Source organism: Tachyglossus aculeatus, chromosome 4, assembly GCF_015852505.1.
Source record: "Tachyglossus aculeatus isolate mTacAcu1 chromosome 4, mTacAcu1.pri, whole genome shotgun sequence".
NCBI classification, from domain to species: domain Eukaryota; kingdom Metazoa; phylum Chordata; class Mammalia; order Monotremata; family Tachyglossidae; genus Tachyglossus; species Tachyglossus aculeatus.
Genome location: NC_052069.1, coordinates 32,710,319 through 32,716,676, shown reverse-complemented (window position 1 = coordinate 32,716,676; position 6,358 = coordinate 32,710,319). Strand labels below are relative to the sequence as shown.

At 40.2% G+C, this 6,358-nt stretch overlaps 2 non-coding genes across 2 annotated transcripts; one reads left to right on the top strand and one right to left on the bottom strand.

Moving 5' to 3' along the window:
* Positions 1-609: 609 nt before the first annotated feature.
* On the bottom strand, positions 610-747 carry LOC119928033. The gene has a single exon (XR_005450992.1). It is a non-coding gene; the product is annotated as a small nucleolar RNA SNORA7 (small nucleolar RNA).
* A 2,500-nt stretch (positions 748-3,247) lies between these two features.
* LOC119927536 lies at positions 3,248-3,386 on the top strand. Its single transcript, XR_005450530.1, has one exon. It is a non-coding gene; the product is annotated as a small nucleolar RNA SNORA7 (small nucleolar RNA).
* Positions 3,387-6,358: the final 2,972 nt, after the last annotated feature.

Below are 6,358 nucleotides of genomic sequence, written 5' to 3'. Positions count from 1 at the left end.
ATAATAAAATATAATGTATGTATATTGTATATAATATATACACACACACACGTGCACGCTCATAAGTACTCCTGATAGGAATTAAATATGAAGGGTTGTTGTTGGGCTTATGTGATTAGGGCACTGAATTTATCAGGGAAAATCGCATTTAATTGGTCTCAGTAGAACCTTCTCCTATAATTCACCCATACTCCTACTATAGCAATTTTTTGTTATCATAAATTAAACTTTTATGAACAATGAAACATTAGGGAGAACTTGCCAAGACCCTGAACTTTGACCACTAAAATATCCCCACTAACATTTGACTGAAGCATCTAAACCTCTTTCTCATGCTCTTTTTTTTTAAAAGAAGAGTCTTTCCTTGTGGACTGGTTCTTGTTTTGTCATATGCTTTTGAGCCATCTCAGACCTATAGCGACTCCACAGAAACATATCTTCCAGGATGCCCCACCTCCACTTTCAATCGTTCTGGTAGTGTATCCATAGAGTTTTCTTGGTAAAAATGCATAAGTGGTTTACTATTGCCTTCTTCCATGCAGTAAACTTGAATCTCCACCCTCGACTCTTTCCCATGCTGCTGCTGCTGCCCAGCGCAGGTGAGTTTTGATTTGTAGCAGATTGCCTTCCACTTGCTAGACACTGGCCAAGCTAGGAATGGAATGGATATACCTCTGCTTGACTCGCCCTCTCGTAGTCGAGACTGGTAGAGTCCTGGAAACTCTCCAGGTGCCCTCCTGATAGGGGGTGGATTGGGTAGCCTTTCATTATATAAAATGATTCACTTAAAAAACATATTTACAAACATTTTGATTATTCTCATATTTCCTACTCCCCAACCATATAAATGTTCATAACATATTAAGGCACTTAGGTATGCATGTTATATATTCTTTTACTTCTTCCTATATGAAATGTATTTAAGTGTTCTCCTCTCCGACTAGAGACACATTTTTTTTTTGCTTCTTGGGTGAGAGATCATATTCACTTATTTCCATTGTATTCCTTCAAAGACTTAGTATGGTGCTCTTCTGACACTGAGTGTCCAATAAAAGTTACTAATCAGTTGTAGAAACTTCACTACCCCAAGTCCCATTGTTTCTCTCTTCCATGCATTAAATGGCTTTTGTTCCTCCTCAAACTGGCCTCATTCATCAACAAAGAATATGAAAATGGGTAGGGATATTGAGGCAATAAAAAGGGAAAGAAAGGTATGAATCCTGTGATGAGGAGGGAGTTAAATTTCTGGAACTACTGGTGAAGTGATGGTCATGGGTGTCAATAAGGATGGGGAAATAATTTAGCAGGGCAGAGGAGAGGGCAGAATTAAAATATGCATGGATAAACTTCAGAGAAGCAGCATGCCTCAGTGGAAAGAGCACGGGCTTTGGAATCAGGTTATGGGTTCAAATCCCAGCTCCGCCAATTGTCAGCAGTGTGACTTTGGGCAAGTCACTTCACTTCTCTGTGCCTCAGTTACTTCATTCATTCATTCAATTGTATTTATTGAGCGCTTAATGTGTGCAGAGCACTGTACTAAGTGCTTGTTCATCTGTAAAATGGGGATGAAGCCTGTGAGCCCTCCCATGGGACAACCTGATCACTTTGTAAGCTCCCCAGTGCTTAGAACAGTGCTTTGCATGTAGTAAGCACTTAATAAATGCCATTATTATTATTATTATTATTAAGTGGACTGACAGCTTAATATTTATATTTCCATGAAAAGCACTCTGCAGCTCATGCACAAGAGTGAAGGAGGTGGGCTGTGCAATTAATGCAGGGTTGTGGGTTAGTAGTATGAGGTGAATGAAGGGATAGGAGAACGAGTAAATTAAGTTCAGTAAGACAGTTGCATTGAGAGCACCAATTTGGTCATCAAGGGAAGGTAGTTTGGGTATGGAGGCTAAGTGGGGCACGATGAGTTGAGAAAATTGGATGGGGTCAAAAGATCAGAGGTCTCTGTGAGAGAAGAGTAGAGATTTATGGGCACGTGAGGAGGTTGTGGTCAGAGAGGGTTGAATAGAGGGATTTTGGGGTAGGTAAGGGTAGAGATGTGCAGTGGTTAGAGATGATGAGATCGAGTGTGTGTCCTAGTGGGTGAGTGAGTGAGGTGGGGTGAAGCAGAAGGTCAGCGGAGTTGAGGAGCGATAGAAAGCAGTCAGCAGAAAGGTCATCAGGAACATCTATGTGGATATTAAAGTCCCCAAGGATCACTGTAGGCATAGAGGAAGAAAGAAAGAATGTAAGAAAGGTATCACAATGATTAAAGAAGTTGGAGGTGGGACCTGGAGGGTGGTAGATGACAGTTGATAGAATTTGGAGTGTTTGGTAGAGGCTATTAATAAGGTTGGACACAGTCCCTGTCCCACATGGGACTCACAGTTTAAGTAGAAGGGGAACAGGCATCCATATTTTACAGATGAGGAAACTGAGGCACAGACAAGTTAATCAATTTTCCCAAGGTCACCCAGCAGGCAAGGAGCAGAGTTGGGATTCAAGAGAAGTGGCATGGCCTCATGAATAGAGCACAGGGAGTCTGAAGGACCTGGGTTCCAACCCCAGCTCCGCCACTTGTCTATTGTGTGACCTTGGGCAAGTCACTTATCTTTTCTGTTCTTTAGTTACCTCATCTGCAAAATGGGGATTAAGACCGTGAGCCCCAACATATACTGGGTCCAAATTGATTAGCTTATGTCTACCCCATCTCTTAGTACAGTGCCTGGCACATAGTAAGCACTTAACAAATACCATAAAAAAGCTCCTTTGACTCCCATTGTGCTGTTAATTACATAGTAATAATAACGTTGGCATTTATTAAGTGCTATGTGCAAAGCACTGTACTAAGCGCTGTAATTACATAGTAATTATAGTCACAGAAAGACAATTCTTGTATAGTCATGTGTTTATGTTTTCAGGATGTACCTTTCAGTTATCAGTATTTAGGAATTTTTAACTAATGATTAAGGAGATTTGGATGATGATCTCAGTCTATTGAACTGTGATTTCTAAAAAACTGAAATTTTACTTTGACCCCAACTTTCAGAATTCTTGTTGCGTCCTGAACCATGGTGCATAGACTATTCAGAGCATAGCTCCACCTCACCTCATAGATCTTGAAAAAACAATCACAGAAGGATCCATTTTGTGTTGGTTAGTGACATCACTACGGTATAATCTTAGGAATCTTAATGCACTTCTTGGAGTAGACAGACAGTTTTAGTAATTTCCAGAACCCTAACCTACGGAGCCCCTCTTAGGGTCGAACCTGGAGAGTTTCCAGTCCTCTACCAGTCTCAGCTACTGGGAGGAAGAGTCAAGCAGAGGCCTATCCATTCCATTTCTAGTTTGGGCAGTGGCTAGTGAGTGGAAGGTAATCTACTACAAGTCAAAACTCACCCATGCTGGGCAACAGTGGCATGGGACAAAGTAGAGGGTAGAGACTTGAGTTTACTGCGCGGAAGGCGGCAATGGTAAATAATTTCTGTTTTTCCCAAGATAATTCTGTGGATAAACTACCAAAACGATTGCTGATGGAGAGCGGGGCATTCAGGGGGAGTTTTGTCCATGGTGTTGCTAAGGGTCAGAAACGACTCGATGGCATAAGACAAGGCAAGACAACCTATGGAGAGTCTGGAATGCATTTGGAAGATGTAGATATGATGAGGTATTAATAATTATAATAATAATGACATTTATTAAGCACTTACTATGTGTAAAGCAGCGTTCTAAGCACTGTGGAGGTTACAAGGTGATCAGGTTGCCCCACAGGGGGATCACAGTCTTAATCCCCATTTTACATATGAGGTCACTGAGGCACAGAAAAGTTAAGTGACTTGTCCAAAGTCACACAGCTGACAATTGGTGGAGTCAGGATTTGAAACCATGACCTGACTCCAAAGCCTGTGCTCTTTCTACTGAGCCGTACTGCTTCTCTGTTAAATCTGATATTGATATCATGCCCTGACTTTCTCCTACGTGTTTAGCAGTATTGTTCATTCATTCATTCAATCCTATTTTTTGAGCACTTACTGTGTGCAGAGCACTGTACTAACCACCTGGGAACATACAATATACCAATAAACAGACATTCTCTGCCCACAGCAAGCTTATGATCCATCTGCTGTGTTGTTGTTGTTTTTAATCATATTTATTGAGCGTTTACTGTGTGCAGAGCACTGTACTAAGCACTTGGGAAGTACACGTTGGAAACATATAGAGACGGTCCCTACCCAACCTGTGTTCTGTGGTGGTCAGATTTTTAGAGAGAATGTTTCCTCATCTTTGTTCAGTAATTAGTCCAGAATCTTATCCACAATAGAGAGCAAGCAATGCTACGATAATTTCCATAGTCAACTCTATCCCTTTCTTCTGAAAGTTACTGATAATGGTGGTGGCATCTTTGAAGCCCCAAGGCACTTGATTCAGAATTTCATAGCTTCAGTCAGGAGGCTCTTTGCTAACAAAAATCAGACTTAGCTGTAAAAGAACTGGGAACTGGGAGATATTTAAAGACATTTGAACCTACAAGTTTCACGGGAAGTTTACTCTCTTAAGTGGTTTGTACTGTGCCCTGCACTCAATAGGTGCTCAAACAATAGTATTTATATGTTGATTGCTTTCTATTTGACTAAATGCAGGAAGGAGTTTGTTCCAAAGCTCAGATTTCCCTTCTAATTACAGGCTTCCAGTTGAAATAGAAAGAAATTAGCTACTGATTCCTTTAAAATGAAAACAATCCCTGATTGTTGCCTCTTGCCTCATAATCGCCAGTAATTAGAGTTGATACAGCACAACAAATTTTCAAATCAGCGGCCTTTCCATACTATATTTTTAATACCTTGATTGCCTGGAATCCACTCAGTCCAAAAACTAAATACACAGAAAGAACAAGCCAAAACTGTTTTAGCATAAAAGTCTGTTTCCTCCCAATGCTCGGAGGTGAAAGCATTTTACAAATAGAGGGAGCAGGGAACAGTTGTACATTTTAGATTGTGAGCTCACGGAGGGACAGAGATCATGTCTAATTCCCATCTGTGTAGTAATAATAATAATAATAATGATAATAATAATGGCATTTTTTAAGCACTTACTATGTGCAAAGCACTGTTCTAAGCACTGGGAGGCTACAAGGTGATCAGGTTGTCCTACGTAGGGCTCACAATCTTAATCCCCATTTTACAGATGAGGTAACTGAAGCCCAGAGAAGTGAAGTAACTTGCCCAAAGTCACACAGCTGACAAGTGGCAGAGCCGGGATTTGAACCCATGACCTCTGACTCCAAAGCCCGTACGCTTTCCGCTGAGCCATCCTGCTTCTCTGTATTCTCTCCCATCACTTTATTAACACTTAGTAAATTAGAGTCGTGGCATGGCCTAGTGGAGAGCAGGGGCCTGTGACTCAGAAGGACCTGGGTTCTAATTCCAGTTCCTCCACTTGTCTGCTGTATGACCCTGGGAGAGACACTTAATTTATCTGTGCCTCAATTACCTCATATGTAAAGTGAGGATTAAAACTGTAAGCCCCATGTGGGACATGGACTGCATCCAAATTAATTAGCTTGTAGCTACCCCAGCACTTAGAACAGCGTAGTCTCCCAAGCGCTTATTTACTCTCCCAAGCTCCTAGTACAGTGCTTTGCATACCGTAAGTGCTCAATAAATACAATTAAAAATAATAACAGTGTCTAGAGCTCTAATAAGTGCTTAACAAGTACCACTTAAAAATTACTACCACTATTATCACTTCTACTACTACTGCTATCCTGGAATGAAGAAACACAGTGGGTCAGGAGGCCATAAAAGATTAATTTTCAATGTAAAGTGAACTCTTTACATTGCCTCAACTTTCATAACAAAATGACTTGATTTAAGGAATGCAGACTTAGAAGAGAGTATTTTTATTGGTGCCATTCTCTGTCCATTATATTTTAAAAATGAAACCTCTTCATTTTTCTAATGCAGACTCCTATGTTGTACAGTATGTATTTTTCATGTTTAGCAAATACTCAAAGTTAATCCAAGCATATGGACATTTAGACTTCTATGTTGTACAGTATGTATTTTTCAGGTTTAGCAAATCCTCAATAAAGTTAATCCAAGCATATGCACGTTTACTATACAATTCATCTCCTTTATATCACATTTCAAGGACCCAAGCAAAAATAAACAATAGGAATCCCTCATATGAAAGGCGCTTTTCCTGTCCTGGGACTTGCACTTGACTGTTTCCCATGGAAGAATAACAAATGTAGGAAAAATAGAAGTAGGTTTCACTGTACTGTATAAAGTTTGCATATATTTAGAATAAACATTTTATTACGTAGCATAAAAAGCCTAGTATATAAGATAAATATTTCATG